The following is a 23334-nucleotide window of genomic DNA, read 5'->3' as shown; positions in this document are numbered from 1 at the left end:
TTGAATGAAGTCGGTGCTGCTGCTTGGGACTGGGTGTGTTTACTCGTAGTCTGCATATCTGCCTCACACGTGCAGAGCAACTCGACTGTGAGCGTATTGTTCACCGTGGTGATCACATTAACGCTGTGCTCCTAATTGGCACAAGCAAGCCGGAAAACTAATTTGTGCTATCATGTTTAACACCAAGAGGTTCGGGGAAAACGTTATGACGTCTACTTCACTTTACATATGGGCCGCGCCATAGCTCAAGCGGTTAGTCGTTGTCTTCCCAACGCGGCGGCCCTGGTTCAAGCCCGGCACTGGTCATGTGGGATTGGTGGTGGACAAAGTGGCGCTTGGGCAGGTTTCTCCCAATCTTCATTCCACCAATTGCTCCACAATCACCATCATCTATCATCAGGCTGGTATAGTAGGCCAAAAGTGGTCGCAATACCAAGTGGACTCAGTCTCACCACACTAAATAATTCTTCTCTCGTCACTTAGAAATAATTGAAGTAATAATAATAATTCAATTATTTCTAAGTGACGAGAGAAGAATTTCCTCTAAACACAATAAAATCATTATAGTGCTGCGTGTAGGTGGAATTTTCCACGTACTTGAACAGGTGGGAGCTCTATATTCGAAACTAATCCATCTGAAGGACAAACCTTCAACTTAATTTACACTGTTTTAACTGATAAAGGAGTGAATGGAATAAAGGTATAAAAGGAAAATAGGGGGCGAAGAATGAAGCTAAGAAATAGATGATTCCTCATTGAATTACAATGGATCCATTTGACAAAGCACTGGATATACTATCTTCAGTAACACTGTATATAATCACCTGTTGCATTAATGTATTTATTTTGTATATATATATATATATATCTTTTTTTTTCGTCTTTTCCTACTGCTCTACCACTACATGCTTCGGCAGTATACGGTCATCATCAGGTGCATGTCTACCTTGCCAAAATTTTTCCAATGTAGGTTAAAATTACATATTGCGTGTGAATGCCACGTTGATTATTAATTAGAATATAGAATTAGAATTAAGATTAGAATTTAAAATTAAAATTAAACTTCTTAAATGTTATTGTTCATTTTAGTCGCCAGCTATTCATTGAAATATATTTATCTTACAATACCTTGCGAACACAATCTGAAATATAAGTTATATAGGAAACCCACATAAACTTATATTATAACACCAAATAGCTCATACCATCCATACGAACATAAATTATCAAGTATTAACTACCTACCAATCGATTACACACATATCAATTAACTGAAATAGCAAAGAAACAAAATTAAGTACCATCAAAAACATACTNCACACTCCACAACAGCGAGTATAACGCAAACCTAACTTGTAAACCCCCTCTCACACGAAAGCAAAATATACACACTGACTCTCAGCGCCACTAAACAAAATGAATCACATCTACATACAGTGGGAAAAAAGTCAGAGAACCATCAAAATCTTTCATGACACACAAATAAAAATAGCCTTCCGCACACAAAACACAATGCAAAACATGTTAAAGCCCCACACATAAAGAGATAAATATAATAGAAGTGGCTCTACGAAATGAAGAGCCTAGGTTGTCCTCTAAAATTTACTGGACAAATGGGAAGAACATTTAATATTAGATATACAGAACATATTCATGCCATTAGAAACATCAACTCTAATTCCGGATATTCAAGCCACATACTAAACACAGGGCATATATATGGGACCATAACGGATAACATGGCTATTATAGAGACAGGAAAGAAACCTTAGAGAAATATCACATTTATAGAGCCCGTAAACACAACCTACATATGACACACACACTGACATAACCCAATATACGAACTTTACACCAGGTAGCAGCACACATCCCAGTCCTTTTCTTAATAAGCGGAATTAGTCACACAGAGCGCTTATAATCTCTACGCACACAAACAAAGCAACGACATAACCGGCCCAACAGCGTGGACAAATCTGCAAGTCACTTCAACATATATAAATATAAAAGCAAACTAACGTACACAAACAATAAACATAACAAATAATATATAATAATATAATTCTTACATATTACACGTAACATGCGTATAATAACACGACATCGACATCTACACGAGCTGCGTAAATAGCACACATAAGTACAACAGCAAACAACTAACAAAACTTACGAAACTAATAATAACAACAAAATTGATACAACACAAAACATTATTTTCACATTCCAGAAGATACCCTTGTCGCGACAAAGGAGTACAACGGCATAAGATCTAACATCAGCAAATATACTCTCAGAGAAATATATTTCAATGAACAGCTGTCGATTACAATGAAGATAACATTTAAGAAGTTTAATTCTAATTTTATATTTTAACCTTAATTCTAATTCTATATTTTAATTGATAATCAGCATCGCATTCGCAAGCAATATGTAATTTTAAACTACAGTGGAACATTTTTTTGCAAGGTAAACATGCACCTGATGCTGGTCGCATACAGCCGAAGCATGTAGTGATACAGAAGTAGAACAAGACGGAAATACGAGTATGTGTATACAAAGAAAATACTGTCCTCAATAGAATAGAAGGTAAAGTAAGTGGCGTGTACAGCTGGTTATCTATGTCTGTTCATTTAGGGACGATCTAAGCTTAGTGTAACTGCTGCATTTACACCACTCGAAAACTATTTCGATATTTTCAGCTTGCACATTATACGCGGAGAGGTTTCGGTAATTGCCTCGCCACAGTGCGCCGATAGATCGTAGCACGCGCTGATTGCACGTAGTATACTACATCTGTTGTTACATCGATCGCCAGCAATCGTCTCTCTGACGTCAGCTGTCATTTTCACAAGAAACTCTTATTCAGAAGAGCTTCTTCAACTTGCAAATTATTTTATACTTTTTTCAGTGTTAAGATGTTAGGAATTGATTTGTGGGTACACGAAGCGGAGTCCCTAGTACTCGTAAAAGAAAGACTGTACAGTTTAGAGGTTTATTTTATGTAGGCTTATAACTAAAATAGTGTGACATATCTAACTGTTGCTGGGCAACGGGAGGTGGAACGAGTTACCACGAAGACAGACCCTTGATGAACGGTCGGTTGCCAAGTTACGCAAAGGTGGAAACGAGGTTACGCAACAGTAAGGAAAGCGGTGTTTCTCCGTACCGTTCCGAGTAGAGCCGAAGTGAGCCGAGCCGAGCCGAAGCGCGCTGGTTGCTACGCAGCAATCAACAACTCTCGGCAGCGTTGCCCAGCAACGCCTGTAAACAGGGCGTTTACGCAACAGTGAAGCGATGTGGGTTTTCCGCTGTCCCTCTGAGGGAGACTGGAATGCGTAAGGAGAGAGTTAAAATGTAGCAGCCGCCGAAGACAGTTGAAGTCTATCAGTCTTCAGAGCTGACCATTTATCTCCAACTAGTGCCGAGGTCAAGATAATATGGCTGTATACATCCACTCCCCCATACGCCTTCATGGCGTAGTGCTTAATTAGTTAAGCACAGGGACAACTTTACCTTACTTTTATCCTTCTGATAGCACCGTTTCGAACATAGAGCTGCCACCTGAGTAGCCATATCATACGAACATAGGCAGATAACGCATTTATAGAATCATAAACTGCACGCAGTTAAGTATTCTTGTATGAATAAGACCTAACAGGTGGATGTAATGAATTCCATATAAGGTTCTGAGGTTAATAATACTTCGCAATATGTGTCTTGCAAAGAATTAAAATTGATGGATCTCACACTTGTAAACACTCATATACGAAAAGTGCCTACAGAAACGGAATCCATAAGATGACATGACATGCGTACAGCGCCACGTAGAAACTAAATTCAGTGCTGCCTACAGTGCATTTGAGAATGGACTGTACAAAAGTATAGTGAAACTTCATCTGTCACATTAAGGGAGGAACACAGAGTGGGGGTGTTTGAGAAGAGAGTGCTGAAGAGAATGTTTGGACCTAAGAGGGACGAACTAACAGGAAGCTTAAGAAAATTATATAAAGAGGAGCTACATAACTTGTACTCGTCCCTAGATATTATTAGAATGGTCAAGTTAAGGAGGATGAGATGGGCAGGGAATATAGCACGTATGGAAGAGGGGAGAGAGAAAAATCCAAAATCCACGCAGAGTTTTGGTAGGAAGAATCCGAAGGATGGAGACACCTAGGAAAGTCTAGACGCGAAATAGAAATGTAAAGCTATCCCTGTAACAGTCCGCGGAGACCTGTAGGATTGTGAGACGTCGCGAATCTCACATTTTCTATACAATCGGCTCACAGATGGCGGTATGGTTGTCAGCGTACATGGGACAATAATATTAAAATGGATATTAGATAAATAAGATGGCTTAGGATAGGGACCAGTAGCTGGCTCTTGTGAACACGGTAATGAACCTTCGGTTTCCACAGATTGCTGGGAATTTCTTCACTGGTTGAGTAACTGTTGACTTCCCAGGACGGATTCAGCTCGGTACGGTGAGTTAACTACATACCTAGAATTTATCTGAGAAGGGTCCTTCCTGTCCCAGCAGACTAAAAAGTGACTGGGAAATCTTGGTTCCCAAGTCAAAGTTAAAGTCACATTGCGACTGACGGTCACTCAGTAAGTAGTGGTGTCGAGCCCAATCTGGGGCTCATGACCAGATATTTATTACTTTTTGAGAGTTACTGTCTTGTTTTTGTGGGGCTTCCTCTCTGACGAGAGAACGGGTCTGTCCTTTGTACGCGTATATGCTGCTGACACTTGCCAGCACAGGCTTTCTCGGGGGGGAGTCCCTTGGGATTCGCGACCATACTTTATTTACTATCTCAGATTTGAGGCTTCTCTTTTCGTCGCCTCCTACGACTCGCAGTGTCACGGTGGAGGTATTCGCCCCCGTCTCCACACGGGTAGATTCCAAGATTTAACGTTGAAAACGCTATAAAGTTCCAGCACTAACCGCTTAGAGAATATCGTTTCCATGGCTTTTCCATTTCCTCTATTGTTCCGTGTTGATTCATTGACGTGGTAACGCGTTAAAATGCCATTGCCTAGAAATGTACCGATAATTACAAATTGTTACAGATTTCGTTATTTACGTTAAAAATTTTGTTACTTACGTAATAAATTCTGTTACTAACGGTTTCATTCCATTTGTACCTTCGTAAATTAACGTTTTCAACGTTAAAAATTGAGATCAACCATCGCAAAGAATTAGGCTCTGAGTACAATCAAAAGAAGATACAAATAAATCAGACAAACAGAATGATGAATAGGCGATTGGATGGATAGATTGGCTGATAGACACCACTGCTCATATTTGTCATCGTTTCTAATATCGTTGCTCATTTCATTGACAGAAATGGACAGAAGCGGGAAATACCTTTATGCAAGCCTGTGCATTAACACTCTCAAACCATGATAAGGCCGTATCAATTGAAACGGCTCATCAGATTAAACACAGAAAATTTTTTTGATTCGCTTAGTGGGGGTGGAGTCCAACTGGGTCCACTCGGCACGGCGGCCACTGATTGGCCTATTGTAGCCTGCCCCGGGTGATTATGATGATGGAGAATTTGGTGGAATGAAGACTGGCAGGGGAAACCGAAGTACTCGGAGAAACCCGCCCCAGCGCCACTTTGTCCGCCACAAATCCCACTTGACCAGACCCGAGATCGAACCCGGGCCGAACATAAAAGATACTTTAGGCTCTACTGTTTCACTGCATTCGGCAAGTTTCGAAGGATATAGAAAGAGATAGAGAATAATTCTACACATAACAATAAAGGAAAATATTGAGTACATAGCGAGAAATTCCGTTGATAGATGCCTTGATATATAACGCGTTCTTCATGTGTTCATATTGCCCAATGTGGATGTTTTAATAATCTCTTCTTAAGTGATAGCTTATCAAGGAATTTGTATGTACACACAGTATGGTAATGTTGCGTAAACGTAAACGATAAGACATGAGTTTAAAAATGTATCTTAAATAATATACAGCACGTGCTTACTGAAAATTGGAACTCGAAACGCCGCCCAGAATATTTCACAGGCCAACAAAAGCGAAACTGCTATATTGGAGCGATATCTTAATGGTTTGTTTGTTTTCTTTTCGTGATTAGATGTATTTTAAACACGATGATTTGTATAAAAAATTGAAGTTATCAACAAAGCCATTATCAAATCAAATCTGCTCAAGACTATAGTGAACAAAGATGAAGGCCTCGTGTATGTATCGAGCAAACAGTGAAGGGACTTCCTTCACTCAATACTTACACAACTCTACTAAGTTTATTTTTGCGAGCGTACACTTAGGCAAAGATTCGGGCTTTCCTCCCGTCAAGTTCAGCCGACTTCAACCCCTAAGTTTGCTTCACGGTTGCGGTGTCTACAAAAATCAGTCAGTACTTAATTAACTACACTGATACATCAGACAATCAGGATATAGTACAGTGGTACAATGCTCAAACGAACCTGTCACTGGCCATTATTGTGAGGCGCATAAACCTAGTCTACAATTTCACAGTAATAACACATAAACATGATGTCACGAATCGACGGTCGTAACAACTTCTGACACCAAACTGTCACGTGTATAAGAGTTTTCGTGACTAATAATAATGGGTTGTAGATTTGATGATTTTGTTTATTGGCACTTCTTTAGAATTACAGTCAATTTTAACAGCTCACACATTGAACTCCTTCTGAACAACGTCTGTCTCACTAATTTCGGAATGCTCTCTACTACTCTCGAATTCTAGTCAAAGTCGAAGTCACATTGCGACTGACGGTCAGTCAGTAAGTCTTGGTGTCGAGCCCGATCTGCGGTTCATGATCAGATATTTATTATTCTTTGACAGTTACGGTCTTGTTTTTGTGGGGCGCTCTCTCTGACGAGAGGACGGAGTTGTCTTTTGTATATGCAGTTGGTCCTTGCCAGCGCAGTCTCTCTCGGGTCCGAATCCCTTGGGACTCGTGGCCATAATTTACTGTCTCAGATTTGAGACTTCCATTTTCGTCTCCTCCTACGCCTCTACTCTCGAATTCACAAATGAATTCCATTTTATATCTGCCACTCAGCCGGGATAGAGATCACCGCCTAAAAGGGTTTCACTACTGTTCTTCATGAATCAGTTGTCCCGAAAACTTGTGTTAATACCGAAGCAATCGTTTGCTTTCTAAGTGTTTACAAATTTCAGTTTCCGTACCCACGAAAACCGTGTTCCGTAATCAGTTGGTTTCCAGAATCGATCTCTCCTTGGCAACGTGTTTACCCATTGGTTTCCTAGAAACGGTCCACATGTCACAATAATTTAAATAGTGCCTATAATACAAAGATTTATTGTCGAGATATATAAAGTACTATATGTAACAATACAAATGCCGTCGTGAATGTAACAATTTATTTGGTTGTAGGTCTTTGTCTTTTCTTCTTCTACACTACATGTTTCGGCTGCAACCGGCCATCATCAGGCGTATTTTTCACTACGTAGCTGTCACACTGCACACAATCCAAAATCTAAAACACCAGCCTGTCAGTTTTGTTTAAAATCTCGGCAACATACACTAGTCATTTTGATTTTAGAATACTGATTTAATATTTAATTTTTTTAACTTTAAAAATTCAAAATTTAAAGTTTTAAATCACAAGGACACCCGCTCTGTGTCCACATGTGCTGCAGCGGCTATTTCTTGTTTTCAGCACCGTTCACGTAACATTCTGCGCAGGCTCCCTGTGTGCTGACAACACACCAGACAGTAGCGTATTAAAGATGAAATTAAATAAGAAATAGCCGCTGCAGCGCATGTGGACACGGAGCGGGTGTCCTTGTGATTTAAAACTTTAAATTTTGAATTTTTAAAGTTAAAAAAATTTTAAATTTTAAATTAGAATTCTAAAATCAAATTGACGAGCGTATGTTGGCGAGATTTTAAACAAAACTGACAGGTTGGTCTTTTATATTTTAGATTGTGTGCAGTGTGACAGCTACGTAGAGAAAAATACACCTGATGATGGCCGGTTGCGGCCGAAACAAGTAGTGTAGAGGAAGAGAAGACAAAGAACTGCAACCAAATAAATTGTTGCATTCACGATGGCATTTGTATTATTCCATATAGAAGTGCATAGTGCAACAGAATGCTTAAATATAATACGTATATATAAAGTAATTTACAATTTTGTTCTAGTTTCTTGCAGTATACATGTATTTTTTATGTCTGTACTCTTTGCGCGAGAACTAGCAAATGTTGACTAAAGGTACTTAATTTTATATAGAATTCACTTCCTGATAACTTGGTCTCTGACATTAAGGGAGGAACATAGACTGAGGGTGTTTGAGAACAGGGTGTTGAGAATATTTGGACCGAAGAGAGATGAAGTGACAGGAGGTTGGAGAAAACTGTGTAATGAGGAACTTCATAACTTGTACGCTCTCCAAGTACGAATTAGAATGATCAAGTCAAGAAAGACGAGATGGGCAGAGCATGTAGCACGAATGGGGGAGAAGAGAAATGCATATAAGATATTGGTGGGGAAGTCGGAAAGAAGGAGACCAATGGGAAGACCAAGGCGTAGGTGGGTGGACAATATTAAAATGGATCTCAAAGAGATAGGATGGAATGGGATGGATTTGATTGATCTGGCTCAGGCTAGGGACCTCTGGAGGACTCTCGTGAACACGGTAATGAACCTTCGGGTTCCACAGAATGTCTAGAGTGGCTGCACAATTGGCAGCTTCTCAGGAAGGGCTCAGCTCCATGAGTGAGTGACTCAATTCCTGATGATCTAGCCAGTTTACTGTTTGTGCAAATCGGCCTTTGCGAGTGACCTCTATAAATTGTAAATGAGAATGGATTTTGATTGAAGTTGCGCAGTCAGTGTCTCCACCTGATTCAGCCCATGATCAGCTTGGTTGATGTACCTAAAGTCGTACTGGCCATTTAAAAGTAAGCAAACACATAGGTCTCTTGACTATGCAACCAGGATCTGAATATAGGAACATAGGAACCTTAAGAGATGAGTTGAAAAATATATTTTAACACAGTATTATGCTTAAATGGGAAGATTTGTTTGTGTTCCATGAAGACATATGGGGTAGAGACAGGCGGCCAATTCCATGCTTCGTAACTTCGGTAATTAGATGAAGGCGAATGACCAGAATTACACTTCGGCCGCTCTGCACCCGGATGAAACAATTTCTATATGCCACAGGATAGGACGTTGTGCTGTCGTAAAGCCGGTGTGAATGTTGTGGCAAAGGGAAAATCCGTCTCCCGATGAATACCGTGTCTGGTCGTCTAGACTGCAGCCAGTCAGACATTTGTCTTTAATGGAACTCAGACTATAGAATACCGTTTAAATGTATAGGGCATGTAGTGCGTGCGTTTGCTACTCACTCACTCACCCATGGAGCTGAGCCCTTCTTGAGAAGCTGCCAATTGTGCAGCTACTCAAGAACTTCCCAGTATTTTATGGAACCCGAATGTTCATTACCGTGTTCACAAGAGCCCTCTACTAGTCCCTATCCTGAGCCAAGTCAATCCAATCCATACCATCCCATTCTATCTCTCTAAGATCCACCCACTTACGCCCTGGTCTTCCCGGTGGTCTCTTACCTTCTGGCTTTCCCACCAATATCCTATATGCATTTCTTTTCCCCCCCATTCGTGCTACATGCCTTGCCAACCTCATCCTCCTTGACTTGATCATTCTAATTATATTTGGAGAAGAGTAAAAGTTATGAAGCTCCTCATTATACAGTTTTCTCCAACCTCTTGTAACTTCATCCCTCTTCGGTCAAAATCTTCTCCTCAACACCCTGTTCTCAAACACCCTCAGTCTGTGTTCCTCCCTTAATGTCCCGCACTTTCGCACACTATTTTATATTGATTTTAATATCATCATCTCATATCTCTTCTTCTTTCGGGTTTTCTGACTAAAATTTTATACGCATTTTTCACCTCCCCAATGTGTGTTACATGTTCAGCCAATTTCATCCTTCTTGATTTCATCACCCTGATAATATTTGGCGCTGAGTATTCGAAGTGGTCAGCCATGTGTAGTGAGCGATGATCTTGTTCAGAGTGTTGACCAATAAATTTGTGAAAGAAGGAGCTTCACAATTTCGGAACTTTCGTGTGAACTTCATCAAATTTCACGCATTGTTCTCTGTGAGATTATTACAGTTCGGCTAGGCTGTCACAAGTTTTGTGCAAAATGGGTTCCGAAAATTCTCACTGACCTTTTTTTAGAGTGATATCACAAAGATGGCACCGAGTTTCTCAACATCGTACGAGTAACAGGTGATGAAACGCCGGTTTCATTTGTAAATGTTGAAACCAAAGAGCAGTCAAAGTGGGGGATTCACACACATTCACCAAACAAGCCGACAAAGTTTAATAAAACGTTGTCTGCCGGCAAGCTGATTAATGGTAACTGTTTTCTGGGACAGTAAAGGAATGCTGATGGTGGAATTCATGCAACAAGGGACCACAATAACGTCAAAAGCGTATTACAAAACGCTAAAAAGAAGTGCGTAGGGCCGGAAATTCAGAACAAAAGGCGCGGAATGCTGACATACGGTGTAGTGCTTCTCCTTGACAATGCGCTTCCGCATACAACTGCTCGCACTCGAGCACCCCTGCAGCATTTCAACTGGGAATTGTTTGACCACTCTCCTTACAGCCCTGATCTCTCTCCAAGCGACAACCATCTGTTTACCTACGTGAAGAACTGGTTGGGATCACAGCGCTTCAACAATAATTAGGAATTGATGGAGGGTGTCAAAACGTGACTGAGCTCACAGGCGGCAGACTTCTTTGACAGGGGCATAAAAACACTTATCCTCCGATACAAATACCTCAATTCCAGCGGTGATTATGTTGAGTAGTAGCTTAAACATGTACGTATTTTTGTGTATATTGTCACGTGTTGGGTACGTCACGCGACAAATAACTTTACGTGGGTCTCGGACTTAGCGAGTCTTTATTGGACACTCACACCTTAAACACGTTACAATTATTATCACTTGCAGTATTACAATTACTACTTCCGGTGGCGGCCTTCTGAAGACTGACTTCTTGTCAGAGTCAGAGTCAGAGTTACTTTACGACCTGCCTTCTTGCTGTCTTATTTAGGTGTTCTGCTGACTGGATACCAGACAGCATTCCTCACGGTTTCGTCTCTACTGTCCGTTGTTACGTGACGGGTCTTCGGTTGTTCATCTCCGTGGAGATTCGGCGTTCTTTACGCAACGGCTCACTGTTAGAATTACAATACCGCTACTGTTACTTCTTATGCAACGGTCTGTTCTAGCGTTTCCATGGAAGTAACACTTCTGGATTCCAAACATGTGACAATATTGTCTCATTGCTTCTTTTGTTAACTCACCGGAAGTTACTTTCCCAATAACCCTCGTATTATATATTTAGCGTACTATAATACTGACATTAATTAAACATGTTTTTTGAAGATTACTTTATGAGCTAAAAATAAGGAAGTGGAGGATTATTGAGGTTAACTTGAGGAGCTGCAAGAAATAAGATGGACAACAGACCCTTAACCAATGACAGTAATTCCTGAGGCTGATGGAGTTCATCTTCCTGTAATTTATCAGTTTCCTCTTCCTTTTTCTCTCCCTGTTTCAGGAAGAGAATGAACCGTACATATGCTTTATCACAGGGAGTAAATATACAGGGTGAATCGTATAGAACCGGCCCGATGAATTTGCTAATAATTCCGCAGGTGATGCATATAACCCCTAACAATTACTACATAATAATCTGTGGTCCGTGCTGAGTCGAATGGTGTGCGCATGATCCGGCAAGTGGCAGCCCTTATGCTGCAAGGTCAAGGACAATGCCGAAACGTGTCTGCAGTGCGCAGGCGACAGTCATGGAGTACACTGTTGAACAGCGAGTGTTTCTAGTGCCTACTTCAAAACGGCGGACACTTTCAACACCTGCTCTGATCACGGAACGCGATCCAAGATAAGATATGTATAAATTACTTTAATATCTGTATGGTGTATTTTATATTACAGCTCATTTCGTCGGGCCGGTTCTATATGAATCACCCTGTAGATGCTCCACAAAATTAAAATCGCAAACCGGTTAACTATAAATCGAAGTCTCGTGTTTATTTTTCGTCACTACAAAAAATACCAGCAGCATGATGGCCGAATTTTCCTCTATAATCCGCACCTACAGACCCTTTTTCAATGGCTCTCCCAGCCCATTCAGGGCCCAAGCCTCTTATTTTAGATCCGGAGGAAAAGAGGAATGCATATAGGATATTAGTGGGAAAGCCAGAAGGAAAGAGACCACTGGGAAGACCAAGGCGTAGGTGGGTGGATATTATTAAAATGGATCTTAGAGAGATAGGATGGGATTTTATGGATTGGGTTGATCTGGCTCAGGATAGGGACCAGTGAATGGCTCTTGTAAACACGGTAATGAACCTTCGGGTTCTAATAAAATGCTGGGAAATTCTTGAGTAGTTGCAGATTTGGCTTCTCCTCAAGAAGGGCTCAGCTCCATAAGTAGGTAAGTAAGTAAACATTTTTTATGGCTAGTGGGGTGGCACTAAGTCCCTTGTACTGCTGCCACTTCTGGCCTAATGTACCAGCCCAAGATGATAGGTGAGGGTGATTGTGGAGCAATTGGTGGAATGAACATTGGCAGGGGAAACCGAAGTACTCGGAGAAAACCTGCCCCAGCGTCACTTTGTTCACCACAAATCCCACTTGACCAGACCCGGGATCGAACCCGGGCCGCTGCTGTGGGAAACCAACGACTAACCGTTTGAGCTATGGCGCGGCCAGAGTAAGTAAGTAATCATTTTACACATGCGGTAGGACTCGTTGGACAGGTAATCAGTCCGTCGCAAGGCCTCTACCTAAACAGAATAAACGCACACACACCAAACATCCATACCTTAAATGGGATTCGAACCCACGATCCCAGCGTCCAAGGGAGAGAAGACAGTTCATGCCTCAGTCCGCACGGCCACTGTGACCGACTCCAACAGACCCTTACCGAATATTAACAAGGATAGTACTCAGTGCTTAATTCTTGAGTATCTGAGCGACTGCTGGCTTCTCAAGAAGGATTCATCTGCACGGAGTTGGTTAGTTGCTAATCAGTGCCTACATCGCTTACGTTACTTTGCAGAGTGACAACGTAATTACTATAAAGGACACAAACTCTGTTAGATGTTGCAGTGAAAGGGGTGGTCTAGAAGCAAATGCTGAGACAACTAAGAGGACGTTTCGTCACCAGATGCCAGGGCGAAATCATACTACAAGAACTGCCAGTGAATGTCTTAAAATTGTAGCAGAGTTTAAATAAGAAATTAAAAAATCAAAATTGTATGCATGATAAAAAGGGGGCACCCGTGACATAGTTAGTTGAAGCAATATGCTAAAAGCCAGAAGGTCGCGGTTTCGATTCCAGATGATGCCAATGGAATTTTGAACGACCTGATCCTTCCAGCCGCACTATGGCCCTGAGTCGACTCAGCCTCTAACAGAAATGAGTGCTCGGAATTTTCCTGGGGGTAAAGGCCGGCCTGCCGTAAGGCTCACAACCTCACCGACATCTCTGAGCCGATTGATTAAAGGGAATGTGGGAGCCTCGACGCCTCACAACCCTATGGGCCTCCACGGCCTATTATAGGGATAGCTTTACGTTTTTGATGAAAATGAAAATAGATTAGGTGTTAAGGTCAAGGTAGTCAATTAAGCACTAGGCCATGAAGACATAGAGTTCCACCACACTAGATGGAAGTGAGTGGTTAGCCTCACACATCTACTTCGTTAGTCCGGGGGCAAAGCCCCCTGTATTCATTGTATAGCAGCCGTGTCAAACATGCGGCCCCCATAGCCACAAAGTGCGGCCCCTCAACTTCTAGAGCTAATTGATATTAAAATCAATATTAAAATTGTAGTAGAAATATTTTTTTGTAAAGACAATTGTCCAACGGACCAGAAGACAAGAAGTCTCACGCAGACATAAATTAGCAGGCTGCAGGAAAAGTGATTCTGTGAATTGCAGAAGGGTTTGTCCAACTAACGGTTTGTAAAGTTCGTGAAGGACAAACTATTGCATTTCAGAAGGTTAATGAACTAAAATCCGCACAGCCTCACCACCCCATGTATTTCCAAGAATCCCTTTTGGAGGCGTAGTAAGAATGCAAGGAGGGTGGCAACTGACAGACAAGTGCAAGGGATTTCTACCTTCAAAACTAGCTTGCAACCCCCAGTCACTGTCTAATGGGCTGCTAGCAAACTTTCACTTTTATGACCATTGAGACAAGAGACACCTTCCTACTGGTCCGGTAGTCTCTTGTACATTGTCATTCAGTTCATTTTCACACAGCGACAGGCGCTGATGTTACACTGTAATGAACGTATAAAGGTTATAATTAAACATTAAATTATCAACTACGAGTTTTCTTGTAAATGTACAGTAACTTTTAAAGGGCAATGTCGCTTTCAAAAAATTCAAGTAGCAAAAAAGGAACTATTGAAAGTGAGCGCCGTGTTTTTCCAAGAAAAATGGGAAATTGCTTATTTCTGTTGTGAAATAGAAGGTCAAATTACATGTTTGATTTGTGAGCAAAATATAAGTGTTCCACTTTAGGTAATTATATTGAAATTATTCCTAAATAATAAATAGAATTAAATTTCCTTGTATCAAAATTTTGAAGTGCGGCCCTGGACTATTATTTATAGGGCTGAGGTGGCCCTCTGTACAAGCTGAGTTTGACATGCCTGTTGTATAGGATGCTGGGTGTGCCCCAGAGCCAATGTGGAAGCTGTGGGAAACACAAAAAATCTCTTCTCTCTGCCAGAGGACTAAATTCGATTTCTCTGTCGGTCAGCCCATAGCCTAGTCACTACACCGCTTGAGCTAACCCGGATCCGAACATATTACGCATACATAAAGGAAACGCTTGCCGGAATAGCTCAGCCGGTATAGCGACGGGCTACAGGCTGGACGGCCGGGGCTCGATTCCCCGGCAGGGGCAAGATTTTTCTCTTCTCCACAGCGCCCAGACTGGCTCTGCGGGGCCATCCAGCCTCCTATCCAGTGGGTACCGGGTGCTGCTTCCCCGAGGGTAAAGAGGTAGGGGAGTAAAGCTGACCTCTCCCATGTAGTGTTGAGATCAGAATGGTGGTCCTATACCTTCACTCTCTCATGCGTCTTCATAGCGTGGTGATTAATTAATTAAGCATACGGACAACTTTACCTTACCTTTACCATTCTTTCTGGACTTCGACACTAGCCTGAGGTCAGTGGTCAGCTTCACCCCAGGGAAAGGGCCCTCGATACCCACTGGATAGGAAGTTGGGTGATGGATCTATACAACCACTCCCCCATACGCCTTCATGGCGTAGTCCTTAAATTCGTTGAAATAAACGATTAACTAACTCCATGAAGCTCAGTCCTTCTTGAGAAACCAATAGTTTCTCAGTCTCTCACGAAATTCTCAGCATATTAAGAAACCCGAAGGTACATTACAGTGTTCACAAGAGCCCGCCACTGGTTTGTGTCCTGAGCCATTTCAATCCATTCCACATCTCCAATCCCGTTTCTTTAGGACCCATTTTAAGCTCTGCTAGTGCTCTTAGGCGAGGGCACACCAAGGAGACTGGCTACCGCACGCAACCACAATTTCCGAGAATTCTTATCAGCCTGAGTTGAACACGTGTTACTGAATGGAGGAGCGCTAACTGAGGAAACTGCGTTGCCGTTTCTTCAATTTGCGCTGCTCCATTCTGTAACATCTGTTCAACTCAGGCTCATAACAATTGTCGGAAATTGCGGTTGCGTTGCGGTTGCCAATCTCCTTGGTGTGCACTTGCCCTAAGAGTTTAGTGCGAATTTATCGTGACTGGAAAGTTAACTTCCCGCAAGAGTCGACGTCTGCCCGCAACTGGGGCGATAAGAAGATTAGATATTCAAATCTTCCGGTCTGTGCGGCGTGAAGACCTCCGCCACGACCCGATCTCGGAAAATAAGTCGCAGATCTTAACTTTCCAGCACGCCACTGGCAATCGGAAAACGCTAATGGCTTTGTGTATATCGTTGGAGTGCTGCGACTGTATGTGCCTATCACGAGGATAACCGCACATGCCCCCCCTCCCCTTGTAAGCCATTCAAACGTATATCCGTTTACAAGGCTTCGCGGGACTTGCGCATGGTTACATCACACCTCTCAGCCAAAGATAACATGTCAAAACGGCAAAACAGAACTAAGAGCTATGTAATGTCTTCTGGGCTCCAAGTACCAAGTACGTGTACATGACGTCGTAAATGGGCTCTGTAACCATACTTGCCACACACGGGCAGTTGGAAGGGTCCACTCGACATCCATTTTTGAAATTTCTGAAAGGAAACACAATTTGGAAGTCGCGCGCGAAATCGTGGGACAGCACCACAGAGATACGAGTCCCTTCTGGTGAAACAGAATTTTAATAATGCCATGGGACCTTAATTTATATGAGATAATAGATGAAGAAGAAGAAGAAGATCTGTTGTGACGAACACAAACGGACGTGGCGAAAACAAAACGTGGATCGGATTGTGGTTGTTCAGTCTGCAAACGGTAAGTGAGGAAAAAGCAGAACTGAATATAGAATTGGATAGATGGCGCATGAAAATGGCAGAAGATAACATGTAAAGGAAAAGTCGGGAGACCACTCTGCACTTCTTTCGCCCCCTTCAGGGCGTGGATCGACGTATCTTGAGGGGAAACATCATCAGATGGTGAAATCAAGGAGAGATATAGAGATGGGCGGAGTTTGTAGTTAACACGAGAGGTAAATGCATATCATCTTCCTGCGTCTAAGCGTTGCCGTGTGGTTGTCAGTCATACAGCTACAAGGAAAAGCAAAGACTGTAGAGACTCTATACAGCAAGAGTAACAGAATTGCCATTGGCAACCATATCTAACACCTGCACGTGCTACAGTAGGAATACCAGATCAAAACAAGCAAGAAGGAAGTACAACAACGGTCGTACATCATATTTTACAACTGTATCTAGATGTAATTTTGTATTATTGCATAAAACAGTTATAACTTTAAAGCACTTCCTTTTAACGTATGAATGATGAAAATGACCCATATCGGCCGAAACATGTAAAGGCAGTAAAATAAATCACCTCGTATGGGTAACAGTTATTAAGATCATATTGAATGGTCCGTAAGTGATTTAAGAAGCTGTATCAAATGCACAGGTTAGCTACTTCATTAGCTCAGAGATAATGAGCATGATAAAAAAATCCGTGGCCTGTAGCCCGCAAGCGAAATATACCGACCGAGCGACCGTCTCTTGTCGGCGAAGTTAGTGCCAACTTTTGCGGATAGAGGGTGTTGCGTGGTCAGCGCAATGGATCCCCACGATCGTTAATTTCGGTTTTATAGACCGGAGCCGCGATTTCTTTGAAATAACTCAGTTATCCTCACGAGGCTGTGTGGACCCCGTTCAGAAAATCTGGCAGCGCAGGGAATCGAACCCGGACCTCTGGCTCTGTAGCCAGGAACTCTGACCACTAGATCACAGGACTGTGTTCTAGAAATATGCAGGTTACATAGCAATCAGTAATTTGCACAACATATAAACAAAACCATTACTGATAATTTGCAATCTGGACCATTATGTGAAATGTCTGTGCTGGTGCTCGGATGTCAACGGAGACTCTGCTGCAATTTACATTTTATACGCGAGTGAGTACCTGGCTAGTAACCGAGACCCAGCTACAATTTACATTTTCTACGCGAGTGAGTACCCGGCTAGTAACCGAGACCCAGCTACAATTTACATTTTCTGCGCTAGTACATACCCTGTTAGGCGTACTACGATAGAAGTTGTCGCTATTTTGCAATGTCTGCGCCCGTGGCCGAGGCGACACATTTCAGAGTTTTTGTGCTAGTACTGGCTACCATTTTGAATCTGGGCTATGATTACGAGTATGTTATGACATTACATAATTTAGCTTTGGAATTGCTATTCCAGAAAACAAAAGCCTTTTTGCTGTATGGGTGTGTTTAATTATTTGAGTCGGTACTGTACTTCAGCCAACAGGAGAAATGTCTGACACTATTTGGGAACAAGGATGCAAGATAAGTCATATCAGTGTACTAAGACCTTAATCCGACGCGAATAATTCAGAGTAAATGCGCTCAAAAACAGTGCTATTCAACATACATATGTCTGGTGATATACTGAACTTAAGATATGAGTATGAGTATGAGGGGTGAGCCATAAAACTGGCCCTAGCACTGCGACCTTCAATGGTCTATTGTGCTTAAGCTTAAGATAAGTAACAAACGAACAAACAAATTCATGCACATTATATTAGATCATTTTCTCAGCTGTTCCGTTATTTAATTTAATCCGTACCAAAAACTGTGCTTATATATAAACCATACTCCTAAATCTGAGGAAAAAAATACAAATTGCTGTTTTCCATCTGACCCTCTGAAGCAGATTCATTTACGGGAAGTCAGTTCGTATTTCCGACGACAAACGCTCCATTATTAGCCTACTTTCCTAAAACAGGCTTATGTGACCTCCATCCTCTCTGTGTCCGTGTATTCCCCCCGTCAACTTTGAGTGCCAGAACTAATCTTTATGAAACTTGGTATGCATATCATGGCACCTGAGCCCATTTCAGCGGCGTGCTTCATAAATCCCTCGCATCAGTCTCTGTTTCTGTACCAGTACGTATGCTAGAAAAAGGCTTGGGAATTGTAGCCCTCTTTTCTTTGCTAGGCAACGGCAACAATAGAAGAATTGTTGGAAGTGTCATTTCCTATGCTATCCGTGTCTTATCAAAGGAGTGTCTGTCGGTCTGTCTGTGTGCCCCCCTATCTTTGCTAGGCAACAACTCAGTAAAGACGTTCCCGCTGCAATGAAGAATTGTTGGAGGCGTAGTTTTATATGCGGTCCGTGTCGTATCAAAGGCACGTAGACAATTAATTCTTCCCAGGACTTAATGTTTATCACTATGGGGCCCTGTAGTGTTCACCTGATGCATTAAACGTTACCAAGCAACTAAACGGCGATGACTATAGGTTGCTTATGAATATACTACATGCTATATACTAATATGAATATAATATAATAGACTGTTGCCATGAAATGTAATATCGGCGGACGTGAATGAGTTTTACGTCATGAAATAGGCTCTGATTGCCAGCCTTCCAGACGTGAGATGAAGAGAAACAGGTACACGCCGTACGAAGGGATACATAAAAATTAAATTTTCTGTGACGTCCCGTGAGTGCCTGATGTAGACCGTGAACTCCTGTCTTATGGCGTTCGGAAATTGCGTCAGCTACTTACCGTATTTACGCATGTATAGGCCGCAGCACAATTTTCAGACAGAAATTATAGAAAAAATAATTTTCTTGGAATATTATTTCAGGAGTATTACACCCTGCATTACTAATTATGAATATAATTTTTTTTAATGAAGTGGGATTTCGAATATTTCGAATATAAGCCGCACCCCAGTTTTCCTCTTGAATTTTTGGCAAAAAATGTGCGGCCTATATATGCGTAAATACGGTGTCTGGTATTTCAGATTCTGTATCCGAATTTTGAATAATACAACCATTTTCTGCTTTAGCGACTTTTTTTCCAACATTCTGCTTCTCAGAGTTCTGCATGACTCCTTTCCTTCGCTTTCCTAAACGTACGATAATCGGAGGTCTTGGCAATGTCACTGAAGGATGCAGTACCGGGTATTAATTTACGACATAAGCGAGAACCAAACAATACGTGACAAGCAGATCGTGCATAAACGATAAAAAGATTTTAAGCATTAACCACGTGCTAAAGCCCTTTTATCTTTACTGTTGCACTGCGCAACCTGCTCTGGGAAGGTGAAAATGGCAACACAACTACGAAGAAGGCAAAAGACAGACGATAAGAGTCAGAGGAGTGCATACGGGATCTTGTAGAAAAAACTAACAGAAACAGAAAACTAAACGCAGATGGGAGGATCATATTAAGACAAGCGGAACGAACTTTGTGTCTCGTTTTGATACGATGGTGAAAGTACCCCCTCCATATTTCTTACGGTTCAGACTTAAAGTGAACTCAAAAAACGTTCACAAATGTCAATCCATTTTACATAGAGAACTAGGATAGTTAAGAATGCTAGTCGCCTAAGGAGGACCGCCTCTGTTGCCTAGTTGTCAGAGTTCCTGGATGCAGATCCAGAGGTCCGGGTTTGATTCCCGGCGCTATCAGATTTTCTGAGTAGTAGTAGGTCTGGAACAGGGCCCACTCAGTCTCGTGAGGATAACTGAGAAGCAATTTCAAGGAAATAGCGGCTCCGGTCTAGAAAACCGAAATTAATGGCCGTGGAGATTCGTTGCGCTGACCACGCGACACCCTCTATCCGCTAAAGTTGGTACTAACTTCACCGACAAGCGGCAGTCGCTCGGTCGGTATAGTTCGCTTGCAGACTGAAACCATGGAGTTGCGTAAAGAATGGCACATTATTGGTTGAGGTACTCGATGATAAACTGTCTAAGAAACCGTAGATAATCTCCCCCACATAGGAACTTATCCCATTCAAGTAGTGAGACATAGTCACTGAATTTTTGCCCACAACAGATCGTCACAGAAGGATGTGTCTGCCCACTGGATACAGCGAAGTACCTCAGACCAGTCTGTCTCCAAGGCATATCGGCTGCTCAGCGGAAAGGATGCAATGTCTTCATGCACGATCTTTCTTACCTTCGAAGTTCCGATGTTACCGACCCATATATACTTGTAAAACACCACACAAATTACGCGGGGCGTATTTATTCTTGGAAAACTAATAGATTCTCTGCTAACTAAGAAACTTCGTTGCCTTTTATGGAACTCGATGGTTCATCATCGTGTTCAAGAAAGGACGCTACTGAACTTCGTTCTGAGACGAATTGAGCATCATCCTCATACCTAAAACTAAACTCCATGGTTTTAGTCCACAAGCGAACTATACCGACCTACCGCCGCTTGTCGGCGAAGTTAGTGTCAACTTTAGCGGATAGAGGGTGTCACGCGGTCAGCGCAACGAATTCCCACTACCATTAATTTCGGTTGCCTAGACCAGAGCCGCCATTTCCTTGAAATAGCTCCTCGATTGTCTTCACGAGGCTGAGTGGAACCTGTTCCAGACCCATTACTTCTCAGAAAATCTGATAGTGCAGGGAATAGAACCCGGACCTCTGAACCTGTAGCCAGAAACTCTAGCCATTAGACCACATAGGCGGTCTATCCTCATACCTAAATTTTTTCAGTTCAATTTAATATTATCATCAAACTACGCATTGGTCTGCCATTGGTCTCATCTCTTCTGTTTTCCCAACTAAGTAGTATACGAGTATATAATTCCGTTATCCCAAAGGCCTTACGTGACCCGTCCGTATCATAATCTTTTAAAAATAACATAACAAATAAACAATTATAAACAGGGATGCGATGTAATGATAAATCTGGTTTAACCGTTTCGAAATCACGACGCGAAGTTCGGAATTACATTTCTACATGCTTTGGCAAACTGCTGTTTGGAGGATGTCTGACGACATGGCCTCGCGCTTGATAAACTCGCTGGCTTCCTTAGTCCATTATAATTGAACCAGAGAAACCTCATGTTAACCTTCCAATTTACACAGATAGGAAGTTCGTCATGATGCCAGTTAACGGAAAGAAGCCTTCACTCGGCAACAAAAATGCCATGTTGATTGGTATTGTTGACCCACTTAATTTTAACGTCCTAGTTCAGCGTGATCTCGATGTGTCAGATTAATTATGAGTTATATTTCAGAATAGAACAGATGGACATGATGACGTCACAACAATAGTAGTAACAAGCAATAAATACGTTCGCAGTTTCCTTGGAATATACAGGATACCTCATACATTCAAACACCCACCATACTGCTGTATCTGCAAGTCTTCGATCAAGTTACAATATTTGTAATATTCGTTACAACAAAATGTTTCTCGGTATCGCCATATTATCTTTCGTTTTCCTAAAAAGCTACCACATTCAAAATATTATATATATATAGTAACATGTAGACCCATTGCTAAGGAACGCCTAGGTAAACAAGCCCGCAACAAATACTCAACCAGCAATAGAGTAGACCCACTTCTAGGCAACGCCCACAATAGAACGGGTGTCACAGGAGGTGTTTTCTATGTGGTTCGCATATATCCATCGCTGGGCAACATATATATTTTTGTGATGTGGTCCGACCTCAGCCTACATAAGGAGAAGCCAACAATAATTGAGAGTTAGACCCGTGTGGAGGAGGGGTCAAATCCTCCACCGTGAACCTGCGAGTCGTAGAAGGCGATGAAAAGGGAAGTGTAAAATCTGAGACAGTAAACTATGATCCCGAGTCCCAAGGGACTCGGACCCGAGAAATATTGCGCTGGCAAGGGCCAGCAGCATATATAAAAGACAGACCCGTCCTCTCATCAGAGGGCGCCCCACAAAAACAATACCGTAACTGTCAAACAGTAATAAATATCTGGTCATGAGCCCCAGATGGGGCTCAACACCAAGATTTATTGAGTGACTGACCGTCAGTCGCAATGTGACTTTGACTTTGGGTTGAATTGACAGTTTAGTTAAATTCAGTAGTAGTTCAATTATCAGCTGAAAGTCAGCTTGCGAAGAGAAGACTTGTCATGTGGAAAGAAGATCATGTTTGCTGTAGTTACAGAGAGACTGTTATAAATCCATTGCCAGGATACGGCTAGTGAAGACTGAGAAGACTTAGCAAGACCTAGTGAACTGTGAAGTGGGTGGACTAGCGATAGGGCAATACTCGTAATTTATTGTGATTTCGAGTGATTGTTAAAGAAGGTGCTAATAAATCCAAGCATCCAATCCAAACCCCGTCTTATAACTCGCCCATACACAGACAATATATGTATTTTTTAAGATGTCTCTCCATTCGAAACTTAAAATTGTGCCTTGAAGGACGTCAGAGTTGAGCTGGTTTACCTCAGAATTCTGCATGACGACTACGTCCATATCACGTATTATTAACAGGGAAGTCTATATTCCAAAACTGAGACAACCGAGCATGACAAATTTTCACACAAATCGCCCAATTAATGTTTAGGGGCCTAATACTGAAATCTGTAACTCAATAAATTTTTAAGTGTATTTTAACTTCGAGTTATCTAATATTGATAAAAGTTATAACAGACACAATTGCTTCAGTCGGTCCATTTTAGGAAAACAATTTTGTAATTCGCATATATGTGAATGCCAATCACAGTGACCGCGCGGTTTAAGGCATGAAACGTCTTCGCCCGCTTGAA

The 23334-nt window shown here is 41.9% G+C and overlaps 1 protein-coding gene across 2 annotated transcripts in view; it reads right to left on the bottom strand.

Annotated features, from left to right (window-relative positions):
- LOC111875692 (hexokinase type 2) overlaps positions 1-23334 on the bottom strand; it is a 121431-nt gene that overhangs the window by 92380 nt on the left and 5717 nt on the right. The window lies entirely within an intron of this gene.

Source organism: Cryptotermes secundus, unplaced genomic scaffold (assembly GCF_002891405.2).
Source record: "Cryptotermes secundus unplaced genomic scaffold, Csec_1.0 scaffold478, whole genome shotgun sequence".
Lineage (NCBI taxonomy): Eukaryota > Metazoa > Arthropoda > Insecta > Blattodea > Kalotermitidae > Cryptotermes > Cryptotermes secundus.
Note: the sequence above shows the minus strand (reverse complement) of the source record. Positions and strands in the feature narration are given on the sequence as shown.